The sequence below is a fragment of the Peromyscus maniculatus genome, chromosome 5 (assembly GCF_049852395.1).
Source record: "Peromyscus maniculatus bairdii isolate BWxNUB_F1_BW_parent chromosome 5, HU_Pman_BW_mat_3.1, whole genome shotgun sequence".
In the NCBI taxonomy this organism is placed as follows: domain Eukaryota; kingdom Metazoa; phylum Chordata; class Mammalia; order Rodentia; family Cricetidae; genus Peromyscus; species Peromyscus maniculatus.
In genome coordinates this window covers 99,351,293-99,369,252 of record NC_134856.1, presented here as the reverse complement: position 1 = coordinate 99,369,252, position 17,960 = coordinate 99,351,293, and the positions used below count along the sequence as shown (strand labels likewise).

Sequence of the window (17,960 nt, the reverse complement as noted above, 5' to 3'; positions counted from 1 at the left end):
TCACAGAGATCCGCCTGCCTCTGCCTCCCAAGTGCTGGGATTAAAGGCGTGCGCCACCACCGCCTGGCTGTTTTTTGGGTTTCTTAACAGCATGTGCTAGATCCTCTGAAAGGCACAGAAACCATCACAAGGTCCCAGGCTCTGTGTACTCTGCTGCATACTTGCAATACTCTTGTTCACATCTGTCTAAACTTGCAGTGATCCCTGTAGATGTAACCGTCTTGTTAAATAAGAAACACAAAGCCAATACAGAGATGAAAGCCCAAGAGGTCAGAGCTAAGAGCTAAAAAACTTACCCTTCACTGCTGCTGCTGTCCTCTTCAGCCAAGAGAGCTACTTCCTGTGTGTTTGTCTTTATATAGACTTTCTGTTCTGCCTTCCCATTGGTTGTAAACCCAACCACATGACCTCCTTGTCACTGCCCATCTATACAGAACTCCAGGTCTTCTATGGTTGGTATTGAGATTAAAGGCGTGTGTCTCCATGCTGGCTGTATCCTTGAACACACAGAGATCTGCCTAGCTCTGCCTCCCAAGTGCTGGGATTAAAGGCGTGCACCACCACCACCCAGCTTCTGCTATGGCTTGCTATTAGCTGTGATCCCCAGGCAAATTTATTTATGAATGTACAAATAAAATCACATTTCAGTACAAATAAAATATTACCATAGATCCCCCCCTTTAAACAGCTGCTAAACCTTAGTAATAATTGATTTTTCTAATATCCTTTATATTGATTTTCCAGGTAGCCTCCTCTAAGGAATCCTATCATCATTCACACTGTCCCTAGCAGAGGATCATCTCTAAAATAGATCAACAATGTCTGCTCACCATTTCATATGGACTATAAGACTATGAGAACAACAAAGCTAAACTTAGACCTTATCATTTATTAAGTTTATAAATGAACTTATATATATGCCACATGGAATGATGTGTTGCTCAATCAAAATTTCTATGATGATTGTGATTGAAATATTCAGTGTTTTTCATAGTCTATTAAAGAAGCCACTAACCACATTGTTATTGAGTACTTGAAATGTGTCTAATGTGACTGAGGAGTTTTGCTTAAATTTTGTTTAACCATAAATAATTTAAATTTTGAAAAACTTTCATGAGTAGTGGCTACCAGATTGAATAATGTATTGTATGGGAAGATGAAAAATGGATATATACATATGGATGATGAGTTAGGAAAGTCCTCATTGATGATGATATATTTTGGTCTTAAAAGAGGCATATTTTTCAGAGTTGACAAATTGCCTATATTTGGTGTTTGTGTGCCATTGTCATAGCAAGCAGGGTGGCAGTGGAAGAGGAGGAGATATCTGAATGATAATATGTTATATGACTTATCCCATTTTCCTGTTATTTTGTTTAAATGAAATATAGCTACCATAGGAGTTCATACAGTCTTTTAAAAGCCATATTTAAGATTTCTCAATATATAGTAGAATTTTTGATTTATAATAAACTATTTATATGAGACAGAGCCACAGTGGATGTCTTTTTTAACCATATTTTGATTTTTTTTATTACCAAGAATCTTGTTATATAGACTCAGTTAACTAAGTTTATCTGACCTTGTCACTAACTTCATTGAATGCTCATATAACCATGGGTTGTACATATTTTAGGTAGACAAGACCTCAAACTGTTATCTGAAGTCTAGTCCATTTCTTTCTTTCTTTTTTCCCCCCATTTTTCCCATTTTTACATACCAACCAGTTTCTCCTCCCTCCTCTCCTCCTGCTTCACACCTTACCTTCCCCCTACCTCACCCTCCATCCACTCCTCAGAGAGGGTAAGGCCTCCCATGGGAAGCAAACAAAATCTGGCACATCAAGTTGAGGTAGGACCAAGCCCTTCCCCTGTACTGAGGCTGAGCAAGGTATTCCTCTATAGGGAATGGGCTCCAAAAGTCAGTTTATGCACTGGGGATAAATCCTGGTCCCACTGCCAGTGGCCCCACATACTGCCCAAGCCACACAACTGTCACCCACATTCAGAGGGCCTAGTTCAGTCCAATGCAGGTTCCCCAGGTGTCAGTTCAATGTCAGTGAGCTCCAACTAGCTTGGGTCAGCTGTCTCTGTGGGTTTTCCCATCATGATCTTGACCCCTTTGCTCATATAATCCCTCCTCCCTCTCTTTGACTGGACTCTGGGAGCTCCATCCAGTGCTTAGCTGTGGATCTCTGCATCTGCTTCCATCAGGTACTGGATAAAAGTTCTGATAGGAATTCATCATTTCTGCTTAGTCATTTCTGGGTCATATGTCCTGTGTGACCCCTGACCCTGTGGCTACATGGTTGCATAAAACACGCTGTGCAACCATGTGATCTATGTGCATGCATGAAATAGCCACATGGGCCTGTGTGTGCAGGTGGGGCTCGGCCTTTAAAAGCCAGGCCCCCATGTTCCCCCGCCCCCTTCACACATGTGTCCTTTCAGCAGGCCTGATCACATCTATTCTTTTCTCCTCATTTTAATAAAACTCTTTTTAGTGGATTCTGTTCTCACAGTGAAAAGTCACTAAACTGTGACTTTTCCTTGCAGGGTTAGAGTGCCGCAAAAAACCAACAACTTCTATGATGACAATTAGGGTAGTGATCAATCTGATTACAGGGGAAGGCCAGTTCAGGGACCCTCTCCAGTATTGCTTGGAGTCTTAGCTGGATTCATCATTGTGGGTTCCTGGGAATTTCCCTAGCACCTGGTTTCTCCCTAACCCACAATGGCTCCATCTATCAAAATATCTCTTTCTTTGCTCTCCTTCTCTGTCCTTCCCCCTACTTGACCTCTCATGTTCTTTTGCCACTTCCCTCCACCTCTGCCCCTCCCACACCATGCTCTCAATTTACTAAGGAGAGCTTATCTATTTCCCCTTCCTAGAAGCATTCATGTATGTCTCTTTTAGGATCCTCCTTGTTACTTAGTTTCTCTGAGGTTGTGGATTGTAGCCTGGCTATCCTTTGCTTTATGTCTAAAATCCACTTATGAGTGAGTACATACCGTGTTTGTCTTTTTGGGTCTGGGTTACCTACCTCATTCAGGATTTTTTTTCTAGTTCCATCCATTTGCCTGCAAATTTCATGATGTCATTTTTTTTTTTTTTTTTACAGCTGAGTAATACTCCATTGTGTAAATGTACCACATTTTCTTTATCTATTCTTTGGTTGAGGGGCATTTAGGTTGTTTCCAGGTACTGGCTATTACAAACAATGATGCTATGAATATAGTTGAGCAAATGTCCTTGTGGTATGAATGTGCATCCTTTGAGTATATACTCAAGAGTGGTATTGCTGGATCATGAGGTAGATTGATTCCCAGTTTTCTTAGAAACTGCCGTACTGATTTCCAAAGTGACTGTGTAAGTTTGCACTCCTACCAGCAATGGAGAAGTTTCTCCCTTACTCCACATCCTCTTCAGCATAGGCTGTTATCAATATTTTTTATCTTAACCATTCTGACAGGTGTAAGATGGTATCTCAGAGTTGTTTTGATTTGCATTTCCATGATGGCTAAGAATGTTGAACAATTTAAGTGTCTTTCAGCTATTTGAGATTCTTCTGTTAAGAATTCTGTTAAGTCTGTACCCCTTTTTAAAATTGGGTTATTTGGCATTTTGATGTCTAATTTCTTGAGTTTATATATTTTGGAGATAGCCCTCTGTCAGATGTAGAGTTGGTGAAGATCTTTTCCCATTCTGTAGGCTGCCATTTTGTCTTATTTACCATGTCCTTTGCTTGACAGAAGCTTCTGAGTTTCAGGAGGTCCCATTTGTTGATTGTTTCTCTCGGTGTCTGTCCTACTGATGTTATATTTAGGAAATGATCTTCTGTGCCAGTGTGTTAAAGGCTACTTCCCACTTTCTCTTCTGTCAAGTTCATTGTAACTTCATTTATGCTGAGGTCTTTGATCCACTTGTACTTGAGTTTTGTGCAAGGCAATAAATATGGATTTATTTGCATTCTTCTGCATATCACCATCTAGTTATGCCAGCACAATTTGTTGAAGATGCTTCCTTTTACTCATTGTATATTTTTGGCTTCTTTGTAAAATATCAGGTGTTCATAGGTATGTGAATTTTTGTCAGGGTCTTTGATTCAATTTTTATTAATCCACATGTCTGTTTTTATGCCAGTACCAAGCTGTTTTTATTACTATAGCTCTCTAGTAGAGCTTGAAGTTAGGGATGGTGATGCCTTCAGAGGTTTCTTTATTGTACAGGATTGTTTTGGCTATCCTGGGTTTTTTGTCTTTCCATATGAAGTTGAGTATTGTTCTTTCCAAGTCTGTGAAGAATTATGTTTGGATTTTGATGGAGATTGCATTGAATCTGTAGATTCCTTTTGGTAAGACTGCCATTTTTACTATGTTGATCCTACCTATGCAAGAACATGGGAGATCTTTCCATTTTCTGATATCTTCAAGTTCTTTCTTCAAGGACTTAAAGTTCTTGTCATACAGGTCTTTCACTTACTTGGTTAGAGTTACCACACAAGATATTTTATATTGTCTGTATTGTAAAGGGCTGTGTTCCCCTGATTTCTTTTTCAGTCCATTTTTCATTTGTATATAGAAGGCTATTGATTTTTTTTTAGTTAATTTTGTATCCTGTCACATTTTTGAAGGTGTTTATCAGCTGTTGGAGTTCCCTGGTAAAATTTTTGGGGTCACTTTAGTCCATTGCTTTTAATCAAATAAAGAAAGTGGTGTCTCTGTTTTAATGAGTTAGCTGCAGATGTGTTAACCTCACCACAATCACAGTAGTAATAATTAGAGTTTTGTGCTTGAGGTTATTAATTTAAATAGAGGACTATAAACAAGATTAATGAAAGATTATATTAAACATTCAACTTGATGCTCTACTTCAAACATTTCTCAAGTTCAAGATTTGTTAATAGCATATGTAATAATACTCCAATAACCTTATTTAATCTAGGAATAAATCTTGTAAGTGAATGTGAAAATTAGGAAAACTTGGATGCTTTGAATGGGGTGCATTTATTCATATGCAATTTGATGTGATGAAAGTGAAAATACTTTAAAAGATGTGAATCACTGAATAAATGTATTTTCTTCCTCTGATTTTTATCTTTCAGTCATCTGCTTACCATTTTCTCTATATGCTTGAGTAGGATGTGGAATACAATTGCAGAGAAAACTGATATCTGATTATTTTGTTGCCTAGAAAGTAATTGTACAATTAAGTATACAATTAAATAGACAATTAAGTGTACAAATTGTTTTTTATAAATCTGATTAAAACAATATAAATTGTGTGTGTGAATGAATGTGTATATGTAGTATGTTCTCCATACGAATGTAATATATATACATGTGTATATGAATGTATCCACATGTGTGTGCTTATATGTGGGGGTCAGAAATTGACATTGGCTGTCTTTCTCAATTTCTCTCTAATTTATTTTTTAAGACAAGGCTTATCATTGAACCTGGAGGTCACATGTTGAGCTAGGCTGACTGACAAGTGAGCTTCAGGAACCCATCCCCCTCCGAGCACTGAGATATATGCTACCTTACCCAACATTTTCAAATACTAAAATTCCATCAATTTTTTCCAATCCTCCTTCCAATCTCTCTCATACTCTCATCCCTCTCAAATTCATGACTACTATTTCTTTTTTTTAATTAAGAAATTTTCTATTCATTTTACACATATTACCCATCACAGATCCCCCTATCCTCCCTCCTCCTGCCCCCCAGCTGTCCCCCTGACCCACCCACTCCCATTCCCACCTCCTCCAAGGCAAGGTCTCCCATTGGGAGTCAGCAGAGCCTGGAACATTCAATTGAGACAGGTCCAAGCCCCTCCTCCCTGCCCCAAGGCTGCGCAAGGTGTCCCACCATAGGCACTCCAAAAAAGCTGGCTCGTGTACTAGGGACAGATCCAGATCCCGCTGCCTGGGGGCCCCCTAAACAGTTCAAGCTAAACAATTGTCTTGCCTATCCAGAGGGCCTAGTCCAGTACCATGGGGGCTCCACAGCTATTGGTTCACAGTTCATGCATTTCTACTAGTTTGGCTAGCCATCACTGTATGTTTACCCATCATGATCTTGATGACCCTTGTTCATAGAATCCCTCTTCTCTCTCATTGATGGGACTCCTGTAGCTTGGCCTGGTGCCCAATAATGGATGTCTGCATCTGCTTCCATCGGTCACTGGAGGAAGGCTCTATGATGACAGGGTATTCAACCTTCTGATCACCGGAGTAGGACAGTTCAGGCACCCTCTTGAAAATTGCCAATAGTCTATAGTGGGGTCATCCTTGTGGATTCCTGGGACTTCCCTAGCACTTCCCTTCTCTGCTTCTCCCTATTCCCCATGATGTCTTCATTTATCATGGTATCTCTTTCCTTGCTCTCCCACTCTGTTCCTATTCCAGCTGGAACCTGCCGTTCCCCTATATTCTCATCCCCCATCCCTTGCCCTTCATTACTCCTCCCCCCCCCACCACCACACTACTCCCAGTTTGCTTATGTAGATTTCATCTATTTCTCCTTTACCGGGCAATCCGCTTGTCCCTCCTAGGGTACTCCCTGTGAGCTAGCCTCCATGGAGCTGTGGGTTGCATCCTGGTTATCCTTTGCTTTACATCTAGTATCCACTTATGAGTAAGTACATACCATCTTTGTCCTTCTGAGTCTGGGTTATCTCACTCAGGATTGTATTTTCTAGTTCCAGCCATTTGCCTGCAAATTTCATGATGTCATTGTTTTGTTTTTACTGATGAGTAGCACTCCATTGTGTATATGTGCCACATTTTCTTTATTCATTCTTTGGTTGAGGGGCATCTAGGTTGTTTCCAGGTACTGGCTATTACAAATAATGCTGCTATGAACATAGTTGAGCACGTGGCCTTGTGGTATGATTGAACATTCATTGGGTATATACCCAAGAGTGGTATAGCTGGGTCTTAAGGAAGATTGATTCCCAATTTTCTGAGAAACTGCCATAGTGATTTCCAAAGTGGCTGTACAAGTGTGCACTCCCACCAACAGTGGAGGAATGTTTCCCTTGCTCTGCATCCTCTCCAACATAAGCTGTCATCAATTCTTTTGTTCATAGCCATTCTGACAGGTATAAGATGGGATCTCAGAGTCATTTTGATTTGCATTTTCCTGATGACTAAGGATGTTGAGTAATTCCTTAAATGTCTTTCAGCCATTTGAGATTCTTCTGTTGAGAATTCTCTCTTTAGCTCTATTGCCAAGTTTTTAATTGGATTGTTTGGTATTTTGATGTCTAGTTTCTTGAATTCTTTGTGTGTTTTAGAGATCAGCCCTCTGTCAGATGTGGGGTTGGTGAAGATCTTTTCCCATTCTGTAGGCTGTTGTTTTGTCTTATTGACCATGTCCTTTGCCCTACAAAAGCTTCTCAGTTTTAGGAGGTGCCATTTACTAATTGTTCCTCTCAGTGTCTGTGCTACTGGTGTTATATTTAGGAAGTGGTCTCCTGTGCCAGTGTGTTCAAAACTACTTCCTACTTTCTCTTCTGTCAAGTTCAGTGTAACTGGATTTATGTTAAGATCTTCGATCCACTTGGGCTTGAGTTTTGTGCATGGCAACAGATAAGGATCTATTTGCAATCTTCTGTATGTTGACATCCAGTTATGCCAGTGCCATTTGTTGAAGATACTTTCTTTTTTCCATTGTACAGTTTTGGCTTCTTTGTAAAAAATCAGCTGTTCATAGGTGTGCGGATTAATGTCAGAGTCTTCGATTCGATTCCATTGGTCCACATGTCGGTTTTTATGCCAGTACCAAGCTGTTTGTATTACTATAGCTCTCTATAGTAGAGCTTGAGGTCAGGGATTGAGATGCCTCCAGAAGTTGCTTCATTGTACAGGATTCTTTTAGTTATCCTGGGTTTTTTGTTTTTCCATATGAAGTTGAGTATTGTTCTTTCCAAGTCTGTGAAGAATTGTGTTGGGATTTGATGGAGATTGCATTGAATCTATAGATTGTTTTTGGTAAGATTACCATTTTTACTATGTTAATCCTACCTATCCATGAGCATGAGAGATCTTTCCATTTTCTGACATCTTCAATTTCTTTCTTCAGAGACTTAAAGTTCTTATCATACAGGTCCTTCACTTGCTTAGTTAGTCACCCCAAGATATTTTATATTATTTGTGTCTATTGTAAAGGGTGATGTTTATCTGATTTCTTTCTCAGCCCATTTATCATTTGCATATACAAGGGCTATTGATTTTTTGAGTTAATCTTGTATCCTGTCACATTATTGAAGGAGTTTATCAGATGTAGGAGCTCCCTGATAGAATTTTTTGGGTCAGTTATGTATACTATCATACCGTCTGCAAATAGTGAAAGTTTGATTCTTCCTATCCAATTTCTATCCTTTTAATCTCCTTTTGTTGTCTAATTGCTCTAGCTAGAACTTCAAGTACTACATTGAATAAATATGGGGAGAGTGGACAGCCTTGTCTTGTTCCTGATTTTAGTGGAATCGCTTTGAATTTCTCTCCATTTAATTTGATGTTGGCTGTCGGCTTGCTGTAAATTGCCTTTATTATGTTTAGATATTTTCCTTGTATTCCTGATCTTTCTAGGACCTTTATCATGAATGGTGTTGGATTTTGTCAAAGGCTTCTTCGGCACCTAATGAGATGATGATGTTTTTTATTTTTCTTTCAGTTTGTTTATATGGTATATTACATTGACAGATTTTCATATGTTGAACCATCCTTGTACCCCTGGTATGAAACCTGCTTGGTCATGGTGGATAATTTTTTTGACGTGTTCTTGGATTCAGTTTGCCAATATTTTTTTGAGTATTTTTATAGCAATGTTCACGAGGGAAATTGATCTGTAATTCTCTTTCTTTGTTGCATCTTTGTGTGGTTTGCTTATCAGGGTAAATGTAGCCTCATAAAAAGAGTTTGGTAAAGTTCCTTCTGTTTCTATTGTGTGGAACACTTTAAAGAGTATTGGATTTAGCTCTTCTTTGAAAATTTGGTAGAATTCTGCTCTGAAACCATCTGGTCCTGGGCTTTTTTTTGGATGGGAGACTTTTAATGACTATTTCTATTTCCTTAGGGGTTATTGGTCTATTTAAATAGTTTATCTGGTTTTGATTTAACTTTGGTATGTGGTACCTATCCAGAAAATTGTCCATTTCTTTCAGCTTTTCCAATTTTGTGGAGTACAGGTTTTTGAAGTGTGACCTAATGATTCTCTGAATTTCCTCATTGTCTGTTGTTATGTCTCCCAAAATCAGAAATGGATTTTATTAATTTGGATGTTCTCTCTCTGCCTTTGGATAAGGGCTTGTCTATCTTATTTATTTTTTCAAAGAATCAACACTTTGTTTCATTGATTTCTTGTACTGTTGTCTTTGTTTCTATTTTATTGATTTCAGCCCTCAATTTGATTATTTCCTGGTGTCTATTTCTCCTTGGTTAGTTTGCTGCTTTTTGTTCTAGAGCTTTCAGGTGTGCTGTTAAGTCACTAGTGTGAGATTTCTCCATCTTCTTTATGTGGGCACTTAGTGCTATGAATTTTCCTGTTAGTACTGCTTTCACAGTGTCCCATAAGTTTGGGTATGTTATACTTTCATTTTCATTGAATTATATGAAATCTTTAATTTCTTTATTTATTTCTCCCTTGATCTGTTGGTGTTTCAGGTGGGCATTATTCAGTTTCCATGAGATTTTAGGCTTTCTGTAATTTTTGTTGTTGTTGAAATCTAACTTTAAGCCATGGTGATCTGATAAAATATAGGAAGTTATTCCAGTATTTTTGTATCTGTTGACATTTTCTTTGTGACCAAGCATGTGGTCAATTTCAGAGAAGGTTCCAAGGGGTGCTGAGAAGAAGGTTTATTCTTTTGGGTTAGGGTGTAATGTTCTGTAGATATCTATTAAATTCATTTGAGTCATAATGTCTGTTAGTTCCCTTATTTCTCTGTTAAGTTTCTGTCTGGCAGACCTGTCCATTGGTGAGAATGGGGTGTTGAAATCTCCCACTACTAGTGTGTGGGGTTTGATGTGCAATTTAAGTTTTAGTAATGCTTAAGTCTCAGAATTGAGACTTCATCTTGGTGGATTTTCCCTGTGATAAACATGTAATATCTTTCCCTATCTCTTTTGATTGATTTTAGTTTGAAGTCTATTTTATTAGATATTAGGATAGCTATACCAGCTGGCTTCTTAAGTCCACTTGATTGGAAAGCCTTTTCCCAGCCTTTTACTCTGAGATAGTGTCTGTCTTTGAAGTTGAAGTGTGTTTCTTGTATGCAGCAGAAGATGGACCCTGTTTTCCTTTCCATTTTGTTAGCCTGTGTCTTTTTACAGGCCAATTGAGACCATTGATATTAATTGATATTAATGACCATTGATTGTTAATTCCTGTTATTTTTGGTGGTAGTGTTGTATGTTTTCCTTCTTTGGTATTTGTTGGTGTGGGATTATTTATTGCCTGTGTTTTCATGAGTGTATCTAACTTCCTTAGGTTGGATTTTTTTCCTTCTAGTGCTTTCTGTAGGGCAGGATTTGTGGATAGATATTGTTTAAATCTGGTTTTATTATGCAATATTTTGTTTACTCTGTCTATGGTGATTGAGAGTTTTGCTGGGTATAATAGTCTGGGTTGGCATCCATGGTCTCTTAGTGTCTGCTTAGTGTCTCCATTGAGAAGTCAGGTGTTATTCTGATGGGCCTGCCTTTTTATGTTACTTGGCCATTTTCTTTTGCAACTCTTAATATTTTCTGTATGTTTAGTGGTTTGATTATTATGTTGCAAGTCCCCCCCCCTTTTAATCCAGTCTATTTGGTATTCTGTAAGCTTCCTGTATCTTCATAGGTATTTCCTTCTTTAGATTGGGAAAGTTTTCTTCTATGATTTTGTCGAATATATTTTCTGTGCCTTTGAGTTGGTATTCTTCTTTTTCTATCCCTGTTATTCTTAGGTTTGGTCTTTTCATGGTATCACAAATTTCCTGGACATTTTGTGTTATGACTTTGTTGGCTTTAGTGTTTTTGTTGACTGGTGAATCTATTTCCTCTATCTTATCTTCAACACACAGAGATTCTCTCTTCCATCTCTTGTATTCTGTTGGTTATGCTTGCTTCTGTAGTTCCTGTTCGTTTACTGATTTTCTTTTTCCAGCATTCCCTCAGTTTGTGTCTTCTTTATTGACTCTATTCCAGTTTTTAAGTGTTGAACTGTTTCCTTCACCTGTTTGATTGTTTTTTTTTCTTTCTTTTCTTAGCTTTCTTTAAGGGATTTATTGATTTCTTCCAATTTTTGTTTGTCTTTTCCTCCATTTCTTTAAAGGAATTTTTCATTTCCTCTTTAAAGACCTCTATCATCATCTTAAAGTCCTCTTTTTTTGTTTTGTTTTTCGAGACAGGGTTTCTCTGTGTAGCTTTGTGCCTTTCCTGGATCTCGCTCTGTAGACCAGGCTGGCCTTGAACTCACAAAGATCTGCCTGGCTCTGTCTCCCAAGTGCTGGGATTAAAGGCGTGTGCCACCACCGCCCAGCCTCTTAAAGTCCTTTTTAAGGTTGATTTCTTCTGCTTCTTCTGCTTCTGCATTGGTGTGTTCAGTAAGGTTGATTTCTTCTGCTTCTTCTGCGTTGGTGTGTTCAGGTCTTACTGATATAGAACCACTAGGTTCTGATGATGCCATGTTTGTATTTATGTTGTTGACTCTATTTTTGCACTGCAGTCTACTCATCTCTTCCTCCACTCAGTGAAAATGTTTTCTGTGTCTGAGGGAGCTTCTCTTGGTCCAATTGATACCCTTGCTCCAGTGGGAACTCTTGGTCCAATCAGGGCTTTTGGTCCAATCAGTGCTGATGGACTCTGTGTCTCAGGGAGCAGCTCTTGGTCCAGCTGGCACTAGTAGACTCTTTCTCAGGGAGCACCTATTCCCAGTGGGGGAAGGGTGGGCTTATGGTGGTCACTGGTGCTGCAGGAGATGGTTGGCTTGGTTAGGGAGGGGGGAAGAGGCAGCTACCTGGTCCCTGGTACTCCAATGGATGGGGAGAGGGGCACAGAATGTGCCCCCAGGGCCTAGGGGCTAGAGACCTGGTCTGCTCAGTCTGGAGTTGGGGCCTTACCTGTTTTCAATCATTGCAGGGTGGGCTTATGGCTCCAGTGGTCACTGGTGCCACAGGGAATGATTGGTTTGGCGAGTAGGGTGGGGGAAGAATCTGCTGCAGTCTCTAGGCTGCACTGGCTGGGGGACAGGGGAAGGAGCACAGAATGTGTCCTCAGGGCCTAGTGGTTAGAGAACTGGTCTACTCAGTCTAGAGATGGGGCCTTACCTTGACTACTATTTTTTAATTATTGTTACAGATATGCATATATACACATATATTTATATACACACATATATATGTAATATCTATCTATCTCTCATCTATCTGTCTGTCTGTCTAGGTCTTTTTTACAATGCTTATTAATTACCTATAGTTCTTCATCGATGGGTAAGGCCCCATGAAATTTTCTCTGTTCATGCTAGAGTGTCAATTGGTACTGTCATTGTTCAGGTCTAGTTTAGCCAGCCATATTTTTGATATTTCATCGTTATAGTTTTCCCTATTATGTCTAAAATATACAATCTTGTAGGAGACTTCTTGCTTTTTTTGATCCTACAGTCTTTCATCCCTCTCTTCCAAGATCTTTAAGTCAGGTATAGAGATTGTATGCAGATATTTAAATTAGAGCTGGGTACCTCACGGTCAGTTGTTATCTCTATTTTGATCAGCTGTATATTTCTGTAATAGTCTCTATTTGCTGCATAGAGAAGCTTATTTCAGGAGGGGTGAGACTTACTTTTGTTTGGTTATAGGGATGGATATTTAGAATACAGCTACACAATATACTGGCTTAGCAAAGTAGTATTAGTAGGTTTTCCTCTAAGAGCCACAGCTTACTAACTGGGAAGTTGGGTAGGTTTACAGTACCAGGCATGAATTACTTATTTTTGAGTGAACCTTAAATTCAATTAGACAGCTGTTAGTTACAACATGATATACATGCTGCTATTGTACCTTAAGAATATTTTGGCAAGCTAGCCATTGTGGTTTCTATTCAACATAGCTTAGATAGGACTATTAATTGCATTCCTCCCTTGGCAGCTTACATAGCTCTGAAATCTAGTCTTCAGGATGAAGTCTTCTAGATAAATTACAGCTCAGTTTCTTTAAGTCCTATGTCTAAACTGCATGCTTTCTTACCTGCAACTTCTTGGAGACAACTAAGGGCAATAGCAATAGTCTGTATTATTTTGGGAGTCTCTTGAGCTTCCTTGACCAACAACTCAAAAAGAGGGTGTTCATACCTATTACAGGTTTTTGTTTGTTGGATAATCTATGGCTCCTAGGGGCAGGGGAGGTGAGGGGGAACATTATCACCTCACACAGCATGATGGAACTTCAGAAAACACACACACACACACACACACACACACACACACACACAGAGAGAGAGAGAGAGAGAGAGAGAGAGAGAGAGAGAGAGAGAGAGAGAAAGAGAGAGAGAAAGAGAGAGAGAGAGAATCTCAATTTACATTGGTGCTGAGGATCCAAACTGAGGTCCTCGTGTTTGTACACCATTCACTGTACAGACTGCCCTACCTCTCTATCCCCTGAAATTGTTTTTCTGAATAGAAAGAAAACAAATAATTAATGTCAAAATGACTTGTTATTATGCCTATTAGTGTTAAATCATTATTTAAATATGTGTATGTGTATATATGAATCCAGAGAGATTCTGTTTTAGTTAATACTTCTATGTGCACCAGCTTTCTTTTTCTTCTTTAATTTCAGAGATTACTTTGGCAATCTCCATGCATCTATAACAGGATTCCTAAGACTTGATAAACTATGAAGGGCACACATTTATTTTCTTTCAGTTCTAGAGTCTAGAAAGTCCAAAGTTAAGGAGTTGGCAGATAAGGGCCAGGTTTCTCTGCTTTCAACTTGTTACTTCATGTATCACATCCTTCAGAGGACAGAAATGCCTTATCTACATGTGGTAGAAGCAAGAGAAGGCTTTTTTTTCCCACAAAAAATGTTTAGATCTTCCCTCATGGCCTGAACAATTCTCTTTAGGTTCTACTTCCTGACAGTGTTGCCTTGGGGAATAAATTTACAACATATCTATTTTAGATTATACATCCTGACCATACCAGATGCATACAGACTATGGAATTAGATATAAGTTGAGAGAATTTACTAATTCCTGATTGTATTACAGCAATCTTAATATCTCCACAATATATTATTTAGACAGTTAGTACAAACTTAAACCAACAAAGAAAGAAGTGTAAATTTGTTGTTGCTATGAGATTTTTAAAAAAGATATTCTAATGTTCTCAAGAAATTTGGGATAATTCTTTGGACTTTCTTCTTTATTTATAATTATCTAGAAACAATTTACAAAGAGGTATGCATTGTTAGTTCTGTGGTAGATGATATCAAATATGTCTCAAAAGTAAATTCTGGCTGCACGGTGGTGGTGCACACCTTTAATCCCAGCACTTGGGAGGCAGAGCCAGGCGGATCTCTGTGAGTTTGAGGCCAGCCTGGGCTACCAAGTGAGTTCCAGGAAAGGCGCAAAGCTACACAGAGGAACCCTGTCTCAAAAAACAAACAAACAAAACAAAACAAACAAACAAAGTAAATTCTGATAATTCTAAAGTACAAATGTAAACATCTTATAAAAGTTGGGCTAATTTTTTAATTTTTTAACTTTTAAAAATTAAAATTCAGTTATTTCATTTTCCCCTCTGATTCTTGTCCACATCACTCCCACACACCTGCTATCTTGCTTGCTTTTGAAATAATGTCTTCCCTTTCATTAACTGTTATTGTCACATGTGGAATTCAGTGCCTGAATATATGAGTACAACATGCTCGATCCATTTATTGTTACTACATACAATATGAATTAATTTTATGGTCACTTCCCCTCTTGTGAGTTGCTCATTTCCATATTTATTGGTAAGATAGCTTAATTACTTATGGTCCTTAGGACAGGGATGAGTTCTTACTATGTCCCATATTCATTTATGGCAGACTTTCAGGTGAAATTAATGAGAGCTGTTGTTCCTGGATTTGGAGAATGGAAGCAGGGGTACATCTTTTGAAGTGGAGGGATAACTCTTTGAGCAGAGGCAGTGGGAGAGTTGAATAGATAGGAAGTAAGCACCCAAGGTTAAAGGAAATAATAACTTGATAAGGAGAGGTGATGGATGCACTCTGAACTATGAAGGCAAGATTGCTGACATAGAGAGATGTGTATCCATTGGAACCTGTTGATATTTTTGGGAAAATCTTTAGTAAATGCTGAAGTAAGGTAATATGTGGGGATTTCCAACTCATGTTTAGATTCCATTCAAATTCTGTTGAGAAAAGCCAAATTACATTTTGTTTATTTTTATTTTATGTGCATTGGTGTTTTGCCTGCATGTATGTCAGGTCCCCTAGAACTGGAGTTACAGACAGTTGTGAGCTGCCATGTGGGTGCTGGGAATTAAACCTGGGTCCTCTGGAAGATCAGTCAGTGCTCTTAACCACTGGGTAATCTCTCCAGCTCAAATTACATTCTGAATGTGATTTTGACTAATATTTTGAGTTGTGCTCCAAAAAGCAAGGTGTTAGTAATTTGTCATATTTTTATTTCCTATGATAAAGGTGGGTAGAAAGACTTCAGCTCATGGCTGCTTTTTTATGTACAGATCTTTGGAATAGTACATAGAGTGCATGTATCTGTTGCTCACATTTGTCATTTTTCAACAGTTAGATACATTTCTGTCAATAGGCCCCATAAAAAGCTAAGGAAATATCCTGCTTGGAATTCATGTGATAAATAAGATCAATCTGGATAGGGGTTTCTGAAGTAACCATAGCCCTTGAGTAGCTGGTGAAGCAGAGATAATGCCTATTTAGTATATGTCCAAAGAAGAAGATGAATGGTCAGTGGCATGTAAGGAGTCCAGATCCACTGAGGCAGAAATAGCCTAGGAGTGTAGACTGGGTAAAGCGGGGGATAATATCAGGATCTATTTTCCTCTGCTCCTGGATTAGCTATTTCTCATCTCTGCTATCACAAGCTCATGCTTAGCATATTTTTATTCCCTGTGGTAAAGGTAGGTAAAGAGATTCTTCACCTCATGGCTATTTTTCATGTCTAGATGTCAGTGATGACTGTTTTTGGTTGTCAACTTGATTGTATCTGGAATGAGCCACAATCCAGAAATGGGGGCACACCTGTGAGAGATTTATTGTTTGGTTTGAAGTGGGTGAGTCCATTTGAGTGGTCACATTTCTTCCATTTGCCCCACTCTGTCTGTGGAGCGCTGAAGAAATGCATCTGTGTGTTTTAGTCTGTGCTGTACTGTGCGGTTATGACCCATTACTGCCATGAGTAGAGATGAGAGTGGAGGAGAACTGGAGAACCTTGAACCACGTCATAGAAAGTCAGGAGTGTTCAGATGACAAATGGAAGTTGATACAGCTGACAACACTGGAGCAGAATGAAAGGCCTCACATTGCTACTTGGAGAGGAGCATGGAAAAAGAAACTTTCCCCAATTCCCTGTTGGCATCTAGCTTCCTGGGCTACTGGATACACCCTTTGCCTTTCCTTTTCTATTTTCTTTATTTTTGCTACAAAAAGAATGTAATTCCTTTTTAGTGTAAGGTTAGGAACTAGTCAGAGCTATGCCCCTGCTGTCTCTTTAAAATCACTTAGTTATCACAACTCATTAAAGTTCTAATATGAAAAGAATATAGAGATGGGCTGTGCTAACAAAGGTTAAAATGTGATGGATTACACCCATGGGAGGGTAAGATTTAGATTTCATACTGATGTCTGAGAGCCTAAAATTGTGAGTTTAGTAGCATAAGCAATTACCATCATGAGCAGCTGTGGGGACCTTTGTTACTCCTACATCTGAAGGAAAATGCTCTGTCTAGTTAGACTCAAAAACATTTTTAAATAGCACTGAAATTTGGCCATCTTGGAGAACAAATAATCACATTCCCATGTAGTGCGGAACTTTCTTTTTATTCGGAACATGGCTGACATGTTTATAAGTTTCTTTTCAAAGCCGAGAACCCCACAGATGTCTCATCTGGGAGGACTTATGAGCTGTGTGACTTTATTGTTATTGTTAATAATAAAACAAACTGTTCAATTATTTCTTATCCTCTTCATGGCTTCTTGCACATTTCCTTTGTAACTTTGAAAGAGTCCTTTGTATTTTAAAAGTTTATTCACTGATTCCAATAAAAACATCTAAAGAAGAACAGGGATATACCATGTCCTTGGAAACCAGATTGGTTCTCCAGATATTAAAAGTATCAAGAAGATCCTTCTCAGTACTGAATGTATAGAAAGCATTGTTGGTGCTATATATTGATGTTGCGATGTAAATTTTGCTGCCTGGGACATTTAATTATTTAAGTTTACCAAATGTTCCAAGTTGAATAGCTAGGAAGCCAACTCTAAAGTCATGTGAGCTATCCAAGCAAACAGGACTATTCAACTCCATATAAATGAGTCAGAAGCAACAGATTTGAATAACCTATCTCTAATACTTGTACATGTGTTTCACTGAACAGTGGTCATTCCAGATGTAGGGATGGTTAGGGATCACCCTTGTCTAAAATTTAGTTATTAGTTTCTATACTTTTCATGTTATCTTCATTTCCTTCTGCTTATCTTATTAGTAACTCCCTTTCATGGCTCACATACCAGTATATTTAATGGATTAATAAAGTCTGGGAAATTTTCATATCATGACATTTTGTATTTATATTAACATGACTGTTGTTTAGAAGCAGGTGATTCTATCATGAGCAACAAACATACATGATGCATGAGGTCAAGAATAGTATTTTTCCCTCTATTGCCATGTAAGTACATGGGTCTGTATTACCATGTAACCAAGTGCTTGCTTC

At 38.5% G+C, this 17,960-nt stretch overlaps 1 protein-coding gene across 11 annotated transcripts in view; it reads left to right on the top strand.

The window, feature by feature from the left end:
- Positions 1 to 17,960, top strand: part of Sugct (succinyl-CoA:glutarate-CoA transferase) — a 727,080-nt gene that overhangs the window by 433,006 nt on the left and 276,114 nt on the right. Inside the window, exon 14 of one of the 11 annotated variants that reach the window (XM_015998704.3) lies at positions 745 to 1,432. The exons of the other annotated variants lie outside the window; for them this stretch is intronic. The gene's annotated coding sequence lies outside the window, so the exon portion shown is untranslated. Of the gene's footprint in view, positions 1 to 744; positions 1,433 to 17,960 lie in introns of those variants that run through there. 11 annotated transcript variants of the gene reach the window in all.